Here is an 18,729-nt window from a genome sequence, read left to right as displayed (position 1 = left end):
TTTTATTTGGAAGGTCTGAATAGCTTGTGTGCTTTGCCTTCAACTCTCAGAAGCCTTTGGAAAGTGTAGTTGTTATTGTGGGTGTGGGTGAAGATCTCTTGCTGTGGCCCCATCAGACTGTCTGGCAGACACCCCGCCATGCTTTGTGTCATCATTGGAGAGGAGCGAGCTGTGGAGCCATAGTCTGGCTGGAAGCAGAAGTTGGAGATGCCGTGACTGAGCTTGAGCTCACAGAGAAAGGCCAGGGACAGTGGTGCGCAACAGTGAAGCTGTAGCTGTCCCCTCAGGCTCTGGGCAACACACACAAATGCATATACACACAGGGTGAGCCAAATCCATTAATACAGATCTAAAGGAAACTGATCTGAACACCACACTGACAACAAACTACAGAGGTAGATTACATCTAAGAAATGATTTCTTGAAAGTAGAAATGCTTTGAAATCACTTGATACGAAACCAGACCAAGAATGCAAAATCAGTACTTTTTCATTACCATCATTATTTAGAGTTTGCTGAAGATGTTTGCAAACAACCAGACCAATCTAATTTTCAGTACTATATACTATGTCACATATAATCTGTGTGTCTAATTGTACAAGTTCAGACTGACATAATGTCTTGAAAACTGCTAAATCTTTCAATTCATCACTAACTCATCTATGCACCAAATACTGTTATTCTGCTAAATATTTACTTGGCCCAGTCAGGGACACATGATGTGACTTGGGCTGTGTTCCACTGGGTGGTATCACCTCTGAGCCCAACCACCTGCACAGCCACCTGTTCAGTTACGTCTGATGCGCAAGCAATCTGAACTGAAAACCTAATTGGAAAAATCTGGAATTCCCTGAACTCATCTTTCTGGTTGGTTCAGTGGACGACGCCATTGCTTGTGGCTGATAGCTGACAGTCCTTGACCACACAGCTCAAAATTCCGATTTAAAAGGCCAATATTATTTATGGCTTTCTTAAAAAAATAACAATTCTGGTATATCAAAAGTTAGTAAATTGGGGGTGGTCAGTAGGATGCCAATCTTCCAAAATCAAGTTTGAATAAATCTAAACTAATGGGGAATTGTTTGAACTAATTTTAACTTGTCAGAGTCCTCTCCTATATTTTGAATTCAAACACATAATCACATTTCAACCAGTTAAAATTATAGTAACCACTATAGGAATAGTCCATAAGATGGACCCCACCCCCCAAAAAACATGTCCTGGGCCATTGTGATGTTTTACTGTGAGCATTGTCATAAACCATCTCCAACCTTCTAGCAGCATTAGGTGCAGTAAGGGTTTGTAGTTGCTAGAAGCCCTCACATATACAGACCTTAATTCACCTCCCCCTTCCCTTCTTGCCCTGAACACTTACTCTTCAATCAATTTTCTAAGAGTAGCCAGGTAGTCAGTTTCATAATGTTGTTTAAACATCAATAACATTGAGTGAATTTTCCATCCCTGCTTTTTGAGAGCACTGTTTTCATAGCCCATTGATTTGTGCTAGCATTACCTTCAGCTAAGGTGGGGTCATTTTCACAAACATTGTCACACTTTTTTGGGATTTCTAGGTAGAGATAAGAATTGGTTAACCATCAATACAGTTGTTATCTTTAATCTTGAACATTCAAAATAGACAGCCTATGCATACAATGATGTATTGAATTTATTTTACAGTAGTACATATTATGTAACAAATTATTGACCGTTGTAGGGAAGTAATCCTCTCACTTGACCGCCATTTGCATGAAGATGAGAGTGCAATATCAGGGAACAGACTAGGACCTGATGGGGATTTTATTCCATGCTCAATGACACTACAGCATATAAGGAGCTACTTGTGGGAGCTTAAACGAGGACTTGACAGATTTCCTAGGGTGTAGCGTAGATTACATACTGTGTATGTTAATTTTACCTTTTGGAATAATGGGGAATAGGATTTTTGGGTGTTTGCATAGGGCTTTGCAAAAATAATAATGTAGCACCCCTCCTCTCCGAGCTCTCGCCAGCTTGCTGAGCCGTGTTCCATTGGTATGCCGCCAATCAACTTTCAGTCACTTTGAATGGAAACCATGAATCTTGTAGTGCAAAAAGGGAGTGTCTTGACATTGAATTCAAAATGAACACACAAGCTCCTTGCTTATTTTCCTGTGGCCCATTCTTCTCTTTCACCATTTACAGCTCACTCCGATTCACTGAATGCATGCTTACTCGAATGCTGACAGTGCAAGGGGTGGTGTGTGCGTTTGTGTGTGTGAGTGCGCGTGCGTGCGTGTGTGTGTGTGTGTGTAGAGCAAAGAGGGAGGGGCATTTCCTTTAATGCATCTGCTCTGCTCAGTGACTCTCCAAGCTCACACATTTATTCTGTCTCTTCTCTCCCGTCTTTCTTTCTTTCTCCCTGCTCCCTGTCCCTGTTCCGTCTGTCTTGTGTCACTTTTTTTCTGTCTTTCTTGTATTCCTGTCTTTCTCATGTCAGACATACATGCTCATCTCACTCAGACAGATAATTTTAGTCACACAGGAGCTCACATTCACCAGTTTCGTATCATTCCTCCTCCCTCCTCTCTTTGCTCAATCTCTTGGATTTTGGCTGCTGGTCCTCCATCACAGCTACTGTATTCTGCATTTACTCCCCGGTTGTGCACACTGCGTCAGGAATCAGCTGCAGACTGAGGTGGGTGTCTTAAGAGCATCATCGCTAGGTCTGAGGCTACATGTCTCTGGTATCTCTCTCTCTTTCTCTATCTCACCCCTTTCTCTTGCTGCCTCTTCTCACTTCGCTCTGTCAGTGAGAGTCAGGATGATCATGCTTGTCTGTTCCTGCAGGGGAGCAATAGCCGTATCTGTATGCAGCAGAATTTAACATAGTCACACAATATGCTAGTGTGGTTGCACATCTACCTCTCCAGATCTTTCTTCACTGTCTCAGAGCTGTCAGTATGGTTGATAGTGCCGCTGCTGCATTGAAAACAGTCTTTGCATACCTTATTACAATGGCATGTATTTTCTATTCTGCCTCTACTCCATTACTCTGATTTGTCTGAATGTATGTCATGTTTTATGCATGCTCTGTCCTTTTGAATCCCTGCCAGAGACTTGGCCATGCTGTAGGATTTATAAAGAAGAACCTTAAAAAAGCCAGGGTGAAAGACTTGTGCAGGCTTGTGCAAAAATACACATGCGCATTCACAAAGAAGGTTTGATTCCTCTTCACCTTACCTGCCCCGCTGCTGCAGTTCCATCTGTTGCAGTTGCCACAGCCAGCGACACCCCGAAGCCGGGCTTTAACTGTTATGTGTGTGTGTGTTTGATGTGTGTTGCTGAGAGGTTGTGACAGTCATCTGTGCCTGGCCGAGTGTGTTACCGTGTCATTTAAATGTGTTTGTGTGTGGGTGTTCATGTTGAGGCTGATTGTTGTGGGTCAGTATCTCTGCATGCATGCGTGTGCTCGTACACGTTTGTGCTCGGATGCACACACTCTTGAATACAGTGTGTGTGCTTGCCTGCCTATGGGCTCCGGTCCAAGAGGAGAGCACAGGAGAGGCAGGCTGCAGGGGTTCAGTTTGGTGCAGTAAGCTGTTGAATGCTCTGTAACGAGCAGAAAAAGGCAGATTCATGTGCTGGTGTGTCCTTTCACTGGGCTGGTACATCGATACTGCAGAAAGCATGGCTTTTCTGAATTGTCTGCAAGCCATTTGTCCTTGAAAAACTGAACTCTTTCTAAAGTTAGATTGCTGTTGTTAATACTAACACCTAACTCAACAGAAAATCTTATGACGAGACTATTGTTAATGTGACAATGCTAGAACTGTCATAAGGTTTTTCAATTACGATTTATTTTCTCATATTTTATTGAAAGGCATTGATGAGGCCCAACAAACAATACTGCTTATAATGCCTCAAACAAAACCTCTGCAGAGAAATGCTTTGTGACAATGACAACAGGAAAAGCAGATTCATCTGGGATTTGCAGAAGTGCTTTGGTTAAGTGTCATGCCCAATACTTGTTATGCTAGAAACAAAGAAGATACCACTTATCTGTGGTGTCACAATTATGCTTTATCTGCTGATATTAAAATTAACCGTATAAAATTTTTTTGAGCAGTTGCTATATTGTGTGGTTTGTATGTTTCAGGGAAACGGATCTCTTAAGCATACAAAGTAGTTGCATCAAAGTGCTGCTGTAGTTTTCATCATAAATGACGAGGGCAGCATATTATCCACATTATACATCACACACACACACACACCATTCCTACAGTATATCATCCAGCATTCAAGGTAATATAATATTGCATTTTTGTGTTTTATTATCATAATGTTGTGCTTTACTGACCTTGTTGTCCTTGGTTAGGAAAAGGCTTGCTCAGTTGCGTTGCATTTATTTTCATTTTGAAATCTGTCTGACTTTAGGTCAACGGTTACCATGGGATATAATGTAAGTTTGAAAAATCAAAGTCTGTTGCGCATGACATGCACAACCATCCCTAGAGCCCTGAAGCCTGAACCTGAGGCTGCTGCTGCACAGAGAGATGTTCGTTTATTCAGAGTTTGTTGACATCTCACGTGTCCAAATTGCACCAACTTAAACACTGCACATCCTTGGCCCCAACATAGACCATAGGCCTATACATCCAATCGTACACTGACGTCACTAGACATTTCATTCTGTTGTGCTTTTTCCCTGTCCATCAAAAATGGTGGGTAGCCTGGCTGACGATTTTACATGCCACTGCCAAAAATGTACCCAAATTTGATGCTACTCCTAGGTGACTATATATTGTCTCAGAAATAATTGTGATAAACGACATTATTGTCATTGTTAGACAATTTAATGCCACTGATATCATTACTAATTACTGACTAATGAACCTTTTAATTGTGTGTGTTGTATGTGTGTGTAGAGGAGCTGCCTGAGCCCCGCCCATGGTGAAACTGACACAGAGGACAGAAATATAGTTTTTTCTGTTCATTTGGCTTTGGCACTGTAAAAAAGAAAACTTCTAAAGTGCTGTGCACAAGATTTATAATATTCGGGAAAAACCTGACTGTTTATTCTGGCATCATGTTTGCTAAAAAGTACATTATCATGTAAACACACATAGTATGACGTATGGTCATAACCTCAGTAACTTTTGCTGAGCTTGGTAAGTCAATATTGTGTTATTTTTGTGAAAGGGCTAGTCCTGACCCTCTTTTAGTTTTTACAGCTTGGTCTGCTGGCTGCACCGGTGGGGGTGTTTCCTAAACTGAGCTCAGTAATCATTCTGCAGTTGAGATTTAGCGGCCTGCCTAGCTTCATTAGCCCTGTTTTGGAGCTCCCAAGGGGCATCACACTCGCACAAAAAGACACACAAGGCATATGTACACATACTTCCGCACACACACACACACACACACACACACTGAGAACTGAGTGAATTTATGACACATTTGTTTAGCAGGTGTGTTATCCTCCTCCATAGCGCCCACATTAAAAAAAAAAATCTATTTCTGCTGAAGAAAAAGAGAAAATATTCTGGTTATATTTTTTTCTTAATAAGAGGTGAACTGGGCTAAAACTGCTGTAATCAAAATCTGTATTGATAAGAGTGCTTTTTCTACAAACACAATTCCAAAGAAGTTGGGATGCTGCAGAAAATATAATACAACAGAATATAATAATCCCTTGCGACCTACATTCAATTGAATATAGTACAATGACGAGATATTTAATGCTCACTGGGAAACTTTTGTTAGACCTATACAGCCATTCTTAATTTGATGCATTCTGTGTTTATTTTCATTTTACACAGCATCCCAACTCAGGGTTATGTTTGTAGGAGCTGAATTTTGGTTATGACTTACATTATTGAAGGCCCTAACAAAGCAAGTTTTTAAATCAACTACCTATTAATGTGTCTCACATGAACACAGTTTTCTGCCACTGTTAGAACAGTTTTGTTTATTTTCTAGATTTAGCTCTGTGCTGTTTGCTTTCTGCTCTTCTTACTTAGAAATCTTAAGTGGGCTTGGCTCAACTGGAAAAAAGGCAATGTCATGTACTTCCCTGAATCAATCTGGATTGAGCAACATTTCACTCAAAATATGATGACTGTTGCAGAGTTTTCTTATGTTACCAGGGCGCTAATCCCATAGAGACCTGATGAAGCAGCTTAGCTGAGATTTTGAATGATTCATTTAAATTAAAGAAAAATAACCTATCAAGTTATTAAACAAATCATTTTGATGTTTGCTACGATAGAGGAAGAACTGTGTTATTGTTTTTTTACCTTCTTTTTTGAATATTGACTAGTGCAGTGCCAGTATGTATTCTTACATTACATGCCACACTACGTTTGCAACTCCATAAAATACCATTGATATTCAATGGGAACTATTTGAATATTATTGGAAAATCTAACCTTTTAGCACACTTTAAAACTCCTAAAGATAGGTAGGCTAAATAGACTTACAGATAAGATGAGTCAGGGGGGAAATCCAGAGCGAATTGTGTTACTGACCAGGTGTAGGTGTATCACACAATGGGGCGGAGCTCCCCTAAAAGGGGGTGGAGCTCCCCTAAAAGGCGTCCGATCGGAAACAGTGCAATGCCGCAACACGTCCTACGTAAGTTATGATATTTTGAAAAATTAATTAAAAAATCTTCAAAAACGAGGATGCACACTTTGTGCCATGCACAAGCTTCTTGCTTTTATAGAGAGATAGTCCAGCTGGCTTTTACACAAGTAGTTAGCAACTAGCTAGGTAGTTGTCAACTGAACGAATAAGTGAATATAATGGTTTAAAGCTTATTGCTTTGATTGTTTCAAAATAATAAAATGGACAGCACCATTATAACAAAGGACATCTGGGGAGACCTTAAATCTCATAGAAGATTAACAGTTTACTCATGTTTATGTTTTTCCAGTTTTAACACTGCAGCTATGACCGTGTCAGTGGAGACGGACAGCTAGAGCTTAGTTCCAGTTGTGGTGGATTACTGAGAAAGATTGACTCTTTGGCTTGTAAGTTGGTCATTCCCATGAGATGTTACGTTTCATTAGAGGAGACTGAAGGCCTTTCTCAATACAGAGAACACTGAGTTAAGACTCATGTCAACTCATGTGTTTGTATACTTAGCAAGCACACACCCTTAGCAACCTCTACTCTTGTGGAGTGGAGGGTGTCTGTAAACATGCAAAATATAATGCATAAATGTAAAATACACAGAGGTAAGCTGACAATTCCATATAAATCTGTGAAATAGCCACAGATTCGCTTAACTCAAAATCCGTGGAATAGCCACGGAATAACCCAAATTTCCGTGAAACTGACAAGGATTTCGCTACAATGCTAGAAGCTAGAATGCTAGAAATGCTACAAGTTAATGACAGTCATATCCCGTGGCTATTGGTTTGTTCCAAGTCACGTGACTTTCAAGGTCCCGGCGGTAAGAACAAAAAACATGGAGGACAGTTCTCTCATTTTTGGTGAAAAAATCTATATTTTGACTTAGTTTCTGCATAAAAATGGATTTTGATCACATTTCTAGCGAGAAATATATGTTTTATTTTCTAAATATTCACTCAGTGAATGTACATAATCACTTTGTATGTTGGAATAGCCACGGGATATGACTGTCATTAACTTGCATTGTAGCGAAATCCGTGTCAGTTTCACGGAATTTTGAGTGATTCCGTGGCTATTCCACGGATTTTGAGTTAAGCGAATCCGTGGCTGTTTCACGGATTCCTGTGAGACCATGTTGAAATATCCCAGACTGGTCTCCCCTCAGAAACGACCTCATAGGTTGTTTGTACAAGCACGTTGTTTGTACGACCCATATTCACGTTTGAGACTGTTTTTCCATGCATTATAGCAGCCGTAGTAACTATGAATAACGGTGAGGTGGAGTTTAAAGCACAGAACTTGCATTCAAAATGGGTCGGAGGGGTGGTGGATGGGTCGAACAAACTTTGAACTTTCACCCAGGAGAAAGGTTCATGTCCCATGTGAAAACAAAAGTAAACGATGTGATTCAATCATCACTGAACTTCTGTGCATCAAATTTTTACATTACTACGTCCCTTCTGGTAGTCATGTTGTCCTCATAACTACTTCACTTCTGGCATTTATGCACATTGTATTACTGTTTGAACTGTAATTTTGCCAGGACGTATTTGCCCTAAACCTAGATAAGTTTTTTTGTAGCCTAAATTCGATGAAACCTGCTATTTTAAGAATGCTTCGCTCCGCTTTGAACCGCAAACTCTCATATGGGTCGTTATGGGTGGCATTGGCAAACGACATACCGTATTTCCTCAAATAGTAGGTTGGGTGCAGGTTAAGGTAAGGGGTACAAATATCGACGGGGGGGAACAGACTTTGACATAACACCGGAAAGACAAAAGAGGCCGGCTTTTATTTGCTAGAAATTGTTTTTACACCCGGTTACTAAATGAGGCCGGTCATTAATAGGGGCCCGGCTTTAAATTGAGGAAATACGGTATTCTTTTGTTTAGGTTGGAGATCTTGTTGAAATATCCTGTGTCACATTGGCAAGTAAATGTTTAGTTTTAACTTTCAGGTTCTGAGCTTTCAGATGGTTTACCTCTCTGTGGCATCTACTGTTGAACTGCTATCTTCCCCTAAAAATCTGCTGTCCCCCAACCCCAATTCTCTATAAAAGAGGGCAGAATGCTACACTGTAAAAAATGTTTGTAAAAATTACAGTAAAACGCTGTCAAACTGCATCAGAAATAGGCCGTAAAATTAAAAATGTAATATCACCGTAGTAGATGCTTGTAATTACCGTAAATCAAGGAGTAATGCAAAACTTTTAGACTGTAGAAAACACAGTTTTTTCATGTAAAATGAATGGAGAAATACCATAATGTCACTAGGACACAATCACCCTAAAAATAAAGGCACTACTCAGTCTAAATTACAGTTTTTGCTGATTTTTACATTTAAATTTACAGTAGAAAACTCTCTGTATTTTTTTACGGTGAAATTCTGGCAACCACAGCTGCCGGTATTTTACCGTAAATTAAACAGATTTTTTTTTTACAGTGTAGGGGGTAGACATGAGGTTAAGATGAGAATCTAAAGACTGGCTTCACTCATTGGATATATGCAATGTAAAACTGCCTCTGCTCTTCTCTGCTGTAGGTTTTTTTATGTAAAGGTGTATTGGCATCTTCTATTAGGCAAGTAAGGCAAAGTGAGCCACTCTGCATGTCACCTCGTTCTCAATACTGACCGCTGATCACAGGCTGATAGTCCTGAATAGCACAGCACACATTTTTTTAAGACATACAAGCTACTTTTAGATCATACAGGTCAGTGTTGACGTACAGTGGGGCTGCAGCCCCAGATGTTTCTCTTAAGAGTCCTGACCTTACACAGACTCAGGGTATAGATCATGATTTATGGTGCCATGTTAATTTTTTGCCGTGGTTTCTGTTTAACTAATGTACGTGTGTCAGTGGTGATTTGTTAGAGCAGACGAGATTGACAAAGACCAAACCACTTTGATCATGATCCACTGCAGCACTGTGTGGACAGCCCTTGTAATTTACGGCAACAATGTTTCAGATGTGAATAACGATTAAGCGTTGACTGTTTTTTTTTTTTTTGGCATGTCTGTAACTTATGCGACATCGTGCTTGTCGTGATGGCTGAGTTATTGGGGCCATCGTGTCTGTGTTTGCTGCAAATACTTGACATTGATTAGAATGCATCAGTCTGAAGCCTGAGCACTGTGTGGGATTTTTTATGCTGATTCTTGACTGTTACATTAGTAAAGCTCGAGCACAGTATTGCCCATTTAGCATACTAATCACTGACTTGCTCCCAAAAATGTGCTAACTGTTTATTTTCGGCTAACATGATGCACCTTAGGCTAACTCACTTTGGCTTAGTTTAGTGTGATGATGCACAAATTAATGTGCTGTGTGTGTGTGTGTGTATGTGTGTGTGTGTGTGTTCCAATCTTTAGGACATTAGGGAAAGTGTTAAAATAACGCATGCCTTAGAAGGTGCCACTGTCCATTTTTTTCCCGTATGTACATCCCATGCACAAACCCAGGGTCCTGCCGTTGGCCCCAGCACATGTAGGCTGGACCAGCAACTGACTAAAAAAGGCTTTGCCCTGTCTCCATTATGTAGCCTCAAACAAGATGGAGAAAAAATGGTTCAAGAAAATGGTTTGAGAGGAATTTCAGCTGGTTTAATTCTGCTCACACACGACAAGGATGACATAAGTGGGTATGAATCTTAAGTAATAAGATCAGGCACACATTAACTCAATTGCATTGTTGTAACAATTAAATCTTGAAAACAAATTAATGACATTGCATCCCTCTGTCGGAGGTTTGTCAGTGCCTGTGTGTGTCTGTGCTGCAGTGAGTGCAGAGGGCTGACTGACCTAGCACGTAACTCTCAGACAGACGTGGGAGAGGGTGAAAATAGATTGATGGAAAGAGAAAAAAAGAGCACTAATAGAGGAGACAAATCTATTAATAGGCATATTTACTACTTTTTTGTCAGTACATGTCATGTGGAATGTAAACATTTCCTTTCTGCTACCAACAGGCAGGGCTGGTAGTTAATTTGATTTAAAAAAAATCCAGTTTTGGAATGTCATATGCACTGTAACAGCTGAATAGAGAAGGAAAAAAACATTGGGTAAAGTTTTTTGAAAACCTCGACTGCTGATTCAAATTTGACAATTATGATTTCCTGTCTTTCTAAGAACTCTTTGGAACTTTTTTTCCTGGAAAATTAAAATTAACTTGTATTTTCATAATAAAATACTAACTATTAAATATAGCAATGCCACATCGAGTTTTCTCAAAGATGATTGAGGAGTTTCAGACGTTTACAGACGACTGAACTTTGTTTCTTTCAGACTGGTGGAGATTAGGTGACTTTTAGTGTGGATTCCAGTATTTTATACTATTTTATTAGTAAGATAAAAGTACTCCAGATTACTGGAAAAGAAAAAGATCCAACTTAAAATGAATTGCAGTCCATCCCACTGAATCAGTCACTAAAATGATAATGGCTTGGTGCTGGGTTTTTTTTTTATCTATCTAATCAGATTATATGTCTGTGATAGGTCAAGTAAATATTAAATATTTAAATATTATTTGTTGTTTTTAAAAACACCAGTATGAAAATATTACCACTGGCCTGACAGCGTTTCAATGACGGATACTGCCTACATAGGCACATCCCATTTCAAACTTCCTTCAAGCCATCTTACAGCCATGGTCACCTTTGTGATAAGTAAGCAAGCACAGCAGCAGCGCCACTTTGAAACTGAAATGCTCCAAAAACTATGATGATCAGCTCTTGATGTGTCAGTGATTTAAGTCTACACACTCCTCCGCTGTGTCAGTTTCACAGTGACACAAAGCTTAGAGGCAGAGGATTTGAAGCAGGGATTTTCCCTTTCACATCCTTTCAGCTTTAATATAATTACTGCAGTATATCTTTTATTTGATACACCTTGCTTGTAGTACAGAAAAGGTCCACTTTGGACTTCCAAACAGTGTGTATTCTCTGAAGTACGGATTCATTAGTGTGCTGGAAACACCCCCTTTTTTAACTTGAATGTGTCACATTTTATACATTTTTTTGCAGCATTGATACTGCAAACAACCGCTTTGCAGAGGTGTGTTTTATGAAAAGTAGAGAAAAATTATGTAACGTACAGTCACTGAAACATCGTCCTGGAGAAAGTAGCCATTAAAGTGTGCCCATTTAGCAATAATGTTTATATAAGCTGTGGTGTTAAGACATGGCTAATTTGATACTAAGGGGCTTAATGCCTGCCAAGAATTTATTCCCACCCCTAATACGAGCATAGGCTCATGACACCAGGCAGAATGGATACATGCTGTCAATGCCAAATTGTTTCCCATCACCAACATGTCACACGGCAACCATGACGGGAGAGGACAGGTTAAGGTTTTTCCACTCGCCACTCTATTTTCCACTCTCTTCCAGTGTCCCACCATAGTTTCCTCATCAGCGTTTGATGAGATGTATCTGGGTGGTTGACGTGAACTCAAATTCAAAGTGAAAAAAAGAATAATTCAAAAATATATGTCAAATGACATACAATTATATTCCCTTATATGTGAATAATTCAAAACTGAATATGTCCATTTCTAATTCTTCATATATTTAGCATGTGTCCACCGGTGCAACAAAATAAAGAATGTCATTATGTAACTAGAGAATGTTGGACAGATAAGATAGATAAGCCCAAGGCATATTAGTTATGAATATTTTTTATCAATTTACATCATTTTCAATGATCAATCAATGTAAATTGATAAAAAAAATTAGATCAATTCTTAAACTGCGTTGTACCAAAGGACTACCTCAAGACGACCAGTTCCAACACTGCACGGAAATAGTAATATTATGAAAATATTTGAGACAGAAGTGATCTTGTGTGCAGGACAGGACAGTTGCACCGGTGGACAAATGTCATGTTCAAAACAGAATATTTGCATAGTTGAAGAACGATACTCATTGTTTGCAGATGGATTAGATGTAGAAGAATGAACTGCATATTAAAACATTAATTTTAATGAAATATTATCAAATTTTAGTAATATTTGTCACTGGGAACACAAAAATTGAGCGTCACGTCAACCACCCATCTGCAGTATTGCTTGCATAATAAGCGGCTTTTAGCTTAATGTTTTGGTATTCTCTTACTTAACATCAACAAACCATTTTCTCCTTGAGCATCCATTGCATGGACGTTTTGTTTTCAAGCATTATATTAGACTACACTGTTGTGCAAACAACAATGTTGTGGTGCGTCTTGCATATGTGGGCTGTGAAAGAATTTGTCAATATTGTCAGGCCTTTTGGAAGCAACTTCTTAGCAGGAGGCAAAAGGAGTTTTTCATTGAGACTGTTGCTAGTGTAAACTCTCAAGCAAGATGTTTTTTTTTTTTTGAACAGATAGTCTTTGTCTTGTAAGTTGTCTTGTTGCCATTTTCTCAATTTTAGAAATGTGTAAAACGTTGGTGTACAGCACATTTGAAACTTCATAGTATTTTTAGTTTATCCCTCACAATTTAATCCTAATGTAAGTTGAACCACATAACCCAAGCAAAAATGTATCCTTCACTTTTACGTGTTAGAAAAAAAATGCAAGAGAGATGTTATTCAGGTTGTTTTTGGACTTTAGTGTGTTTAGGATGTTGCAGTTGGTTATGATTGCCTGTAACCATTTTATCAGAACAGGCCCTACCTTCCTCATTCCTGTACCAACTGAATGGTGAAAGGTAACGGGCATAAACATGCATTGGCTAGTTTTTAGCAAGTAGTCACACACTATGTATAGAAATGTAAAAATTTAGATACATCAAGATTTGTCAATTGTCTGAGTTGTATTGTAGCCCTCTGAATCAGAATCTATTAGTGATGTGCCTAGACATTGCACATCGTAACAATTCTGCTTTAACATTGCTTTTAATTTGAATATTTATACAGTGATGTGCCTGTAAAGTCTGCATTTATACTCTGCATTTGATTAACTTGCAAGAAGTTCATGATTTTTGATTTTTTTTAACCAAATGCTGTAAACAAAAAGGCATAACATTAAATATAAAGTGACTTGGCAGAAGTAGTGATATGTACAGAGAAGGGCGACTTAAACAGGTTGAGAGACAGATGGACAACACTGTTGGAGGCAGAGAGACAGTCTTCTGGAGACAAACCGAGATACAGATATTGACATGGGTAAAGATGGAAATTGTTCATATGAGACACGACTTCTCTCCCTTGTCGTCTCTTTCTGAATTTTTCTTTTAACTGAAAGTAATCGAGGTAAGCCTTTAGCCTTACTCTCAGCTAATACACAGACATCAAACTTTCATCTAATGCATCTATTATTTAAATAAGAATAATAAATATATAATGGGAATTTCAAAAATAATGCTGCATCTTAAAGATATGTATCATTTGACATCGATAATATTAAACTGTTGTTCATTTAATTGAAATATCGATACAGAACTACTGTACTGTGCACATGGATTGTTTGGACTTTAATTAAAATAATACTTATTTTAATTGTATTGCTTATTTCTCTAACAATTTACCAATTGATTAGCTACAAACTGACTAATGATGTCAGATGAAAAAGGAAGGACCAGTCAACATGCCAAGTTCAAGTCCAGAAGTTTTCAGACGGCATATTTGTCTGTATTTATGGTTAAAGTAGCACACAACGTCTCATGCAATGATAGACTCACATGGCTGAGAAGATATAACTGTGATAAAATAGGAACAACTGACCCCAGGAACATGCACCGTTGAATCCCAAAGCACTGCTGTGAGCAGTATTTCACAGTTCTACACATTGCCCGCTTGAGCCTCATGGTTTACCAAGGTTAATATAACGGTACAGATGGCACCTGGACACATTGCACTGACAAGCAGGATCAAAACAAGTCCTATTACCTTAATGCGCATAGAAGCCCTTTCTTCTTAGAGCGTAGCTGCTTTTTGCCTCAGGGACGCAAAAATCAGTTGGTAAACAAACACTTGAACTTCCACAATGATTGTCTGTGACACAGACTATGGGCAGCCCTATGGCCATGAATAAACAGTGTGACGTTAACCCTTTATGCCTCAGAAGACCTGCCGCTATTCTCATGCTTGACCGCCGAAGCACTTCAAGTCTTTGTAGGAAGTCTAATGTTATGTGAGTGTTTGTGTTTGTGCAGGAAAAAGAAAGCCGGAGATGGAATCTTGGTGTCACTCATCTTTCTGTCGTCCTATAGAAACTCAAATAGCGTCTATGTTAGAGCATGCTTAGATGGATCCATACACTACCATACAGTCATTGTGTGGGCACTTGCATATAGCCATTAAGTTTGTCCTACTTTCCACAGAAGCCTCAGTGTATTTTATATGCTTGCTGCACTGCAGCTCCCGTGTTGGTACTCAGATTCTGTTTGAAGGCGATTCTCTGCTACTATAACACACAGAAAAACATGCCAGCAACCAGCTGTTTGAGATGCAGAAGTTTTGTGTTGGCAATACGTCCATTCATTCATGCTACATGTGGAGTTACTTTATTATTATTATTATTTGCAATTAGTAACAGTGCCCTGGAGTATAAATGCTAGAGTCACAAAGACCAGTGAATGATGTTTCCACTCTGGAGACACTATAAGGAGCTGTGCTTTGTTATAAGAGCAGCTGCATTAGCGTCCTGAGGTGGTGTGCGTGTGCAACTCACCTATAAGTGAGTCAGATCTGCACACATACGTGCACTTAATGTAAATGTACACTGTAAAACCAACTTGTTGTCTCAACTAAAATATTTGATTGTCCATGCTGCAAAAGAATTTTATGTCAAGACAACGAAGACAATGGAGTTTATTCAAATTAATCTTGCTATTTCAGTCAATATTTTAAGTTAAAATGATTTTTTGCACAAATCTCTGTTGTATTGAAAAGGAAAAATGAGTTATAATAACAAACAAGCATCATTGGGTTTTACAGTGTACATGAGGATTCTCTCTGCTGTCTGCATATAATCCTGGGGTTACCATGATGGCTGTAAGGGGACGTAAGGCTGCAGCCCACCGTCTCACAGCTGATAACCACAGTAAAGGCCACAACTTCCATCAGCTGGTATTTAAAGCCGACGTTAATCACACGGTCTATGTCAGACAGGCAGATTGTCTGTGCTCCACACATCTTCAGGGTTTACTGCCATTTCAAAGGCACAGTATGGCGCCCAGCTGGACTTTTAATACTCTAATTGTCTGTGTCTGCCAAGACTTTTTTAGTGTGTGTGCACGTTGGAATCATTCTGTTGTTTACTTTTATTTATTTTTCGTATCAGTAGGGATGTGCCAAACACCAGTCCACATCCTTTGATATTAGCATTGCTCTGAAACAGGGAGTGTAATGTTATGGATGTTTATTTTCATTCATTTTGTCTGTTACAAGAAACACTGGAATAAAGGTAAACTGCATGATAGACATAAATCCAAGACAAAGGGGTACAGTACTTCGGTGGCTGTTACATGTACACTACTGGTCAAAAGTTTTAGAACACACCAACTTTTCCAGAATTTAATTGAAAATGATGCAGTTTAATGTCTCAGTGTACTCTGAAATTAATGCACATTTGCAACATTTAAAATTCTTTATTGAGCATGATAGTGTTTCGAAAATAAAAAAAGATTCAAAATCACATTTTATGTTGAACTAAAGGACTAAAAAAAGACACAAAATGACAAAAAAAGACGCCAAAAGACACAAAATGACTTACAAAGACATGAAAAGAATTCAAAAATGGACAAAATAGTCCAAGACTCCATAGAGTTAAGTTGTTAACCCATTTCTTGTTCCCTGAAAAAAGAATTCTGAAATGTAGCCTACATTATCTTTCAGTTTTGGTTAAGCTTACCTTTTTTTATTTACCTCTGGCAGTTCACCGCTTACCTTTGTACCCTTTCAAGCTGTTCATTTGACTTGAACTGCTTGAATTTCAATAAAAAACTGGAAAAATTGGGGTGTTCTAAAACTTTTGACCGGTAGTGTACATAAATCTCATTAATATACAAGAAACTCTGCTTGTTATGTATGTGCTTTGTCACATGTACAGTATGTTCAGTGTGAGACTGGCCGGTTGGTCATCCTTGTCAAAATTGCCACATTGAGTGAGCAAAGTAGCATGGACGGTGTGAGTGAGGACTGTGGCTGAGTGGGAGGTTATACTGTATGTGTAATTTCCAGTTTGTCAAAATGCCTCAGTTTAAGACTGTGACACATTGACAGCCTATGTATGGGATGCCCTTGTACAGTGGACAGAGGAAGTTGAGGATTTTTGCATGAGGAACAAATTACTTCTTGTTGAAGCTGTGATTTTATATTCTCATGTTCCTCGCACGTTTGTCCAGTACAAACACTTGGGATTGTATTTATGTAATTTGCCCTGCTTATTTCCCTTCATATTAAGAGGTGGATATGAATATGTCGTTTAGTTATTTTCTCAACTAATTCACAAGTTCTCCGTCACTTATTGTAGAATAAATTTAAGTTATGATTAGATTAAAGGTAGACTTCCCCCTGATAAAGAAAATTAAACTAAACATCGTTGATTACTGAAACAAATTTTCTTATTATTGTTTAATATAACATATTGCTGATTTTTACAGACATTTATTGAAAGGAATCCTTGTTATATTTTGTTTGAATATCAGACATGAAAACATGATTTAGTGACCTCCTTATTGGGATAAATATCATAACTGTCTGAATGTGTTGTCTTGTGTTGTGATGACCGTAGATTATTTACCAAAGATTATTACCAAACAGATTATTGCCATGACCAATTCATTTTAAAAATATTTTTGTTAGTTACTTTTTGGAGATAGCATACATTAGAAAGAGACAGAAAGTGAGCATAAAGAAAGGGTGGGGGGAACGTGCAACAAAGGTCATGTTAAACCTGAGTCGGATACCTCGGGAGCCAACTAGGCTTGTCACCATACTGAAATTTTCAACTCGATACCGATACTCAGGAAAATATTCGATACTCTATACCATTTTCGATACCACAAGGATAAAAACAAAGACCCCAAAATTTAACAGAAAAATTTTTATTAACAAGAAAAATGCAACATGTGAAAATTAACAGAACCACAGGTTAATATCATAAAAAACAGTTGTGCAAAAAGAAACTGCAACTATGATAACAAGCTTCAGGCCTGAGGTAGTGCAAAAAATAAGTAAATGCAATAAACAACAACAATTAGAACAATATTTTGAGGTTGTATGCTGTGCACAGGGGGATATCGATACTTTTGAAAATGAGTATCGTATCCGGATACAACGTTTTAGTATCGATACCTTTTGGAGTATGGATACTTTTGACAACCCTGGAGCCAACTACTTTTGACTGAAACTTCAAATCTAAAGCTTAATTGTCTAAATGCTCTGTACTTTAAGATGCTGAACAGAAGGTAGTCTGTAGCACAGTTAAGAGGAGGCGATGTTTCCTTCCTGTGCGATGCTCAAACATACCAACACCATTGCAGAACTTGAAATGAGATGTGTGAAAGCACATTTGCAGCAATTTGAAAAGTTAAAGTAAGTATAAATAGAAAGAAAACATCACCTCCTCCTTTCACTTTCTCAGTTCCTCAGTGACCTTGCACTGGTGAGAATGACACAGAGGAATAGGAAAATCATGTTTTGTTCCAGTGCAGCAGCAGCAGGATCCTATACTCAGACCATCCCATTACTTAAAGGTCACAGGGTTGATATTTTCCACCGCAGTGTGTCTTGGCTAAGTTTTGTACAGCAAGACAAAACACAGAGCTCCTGTTTATTAATTCATTATCGGTTATTTTAAGTAACAGTGTCAAATAAAAGCTTAAACTTTTTTAACAGCATTTCTAAAAACCTGTTCTTATAGTGAAATAACCCCATGTCTAAACACAGAACCATCGAAAAGAGTGCAAAAAAGAGCTTGTATTAATAATTTATATTTAGAGTAGTGCAACTTGCTGTTAATGGTAAAACTTGGCAAGCTAAGCAGGTCTTTTATTTATTAGTGCATCTATGCACAGGGTTATATCATCATGTTAAACAAAGACATTGCAGATTTGCATCATTTTGAAACTGCAAAACATCTAATCCTAAATACTCTGACTGAAATGGCACATTGTGTACATTATACACATTCCG

General features: G+C 38.5%; 1 protein-coding gene across 1 annotated transcript in view; it reads left to right on the top strand.

Moving 5' to 3' along the window:
- Nucleotides 1–2,366: 2,366 nt before the first annotated feature.
- kcnab2a (potassium voltage-gated channel subfamily A regulatory beta subunit 2a) overlaps nt 2,367–18,729 on the top strand; it is a 96,483-nt gene continuing 80,120 nt past the window's right edge. Inside the window, exon 1 of the mRNA XM_059327444.1 lies at nt 2,367–2,674. The gene's annotated coding sequence lies outside the window, so the exon portion shown is untranslated. The remainder of the gene's footprint in view (nt 2,675–18,729) is intronic.

Source organism: Centropristis striata, chromosome 3 (assembly GCF_030273125.1).
Source record: "Centropristis striata isolate RG_2023a ecotype Rhode Island chromosome 3, C.striata_1.0, whole genome shotgun sequence".
Lineage (NCBI taxonomy): Eukaryota > Metazoa > Chordata > Actinopteri > Perciformes > Serranidae > Centropristis > Centropristis striata.
This window is presented reverse-complemented; position numbering and strand designations above follow the sequence as displayed.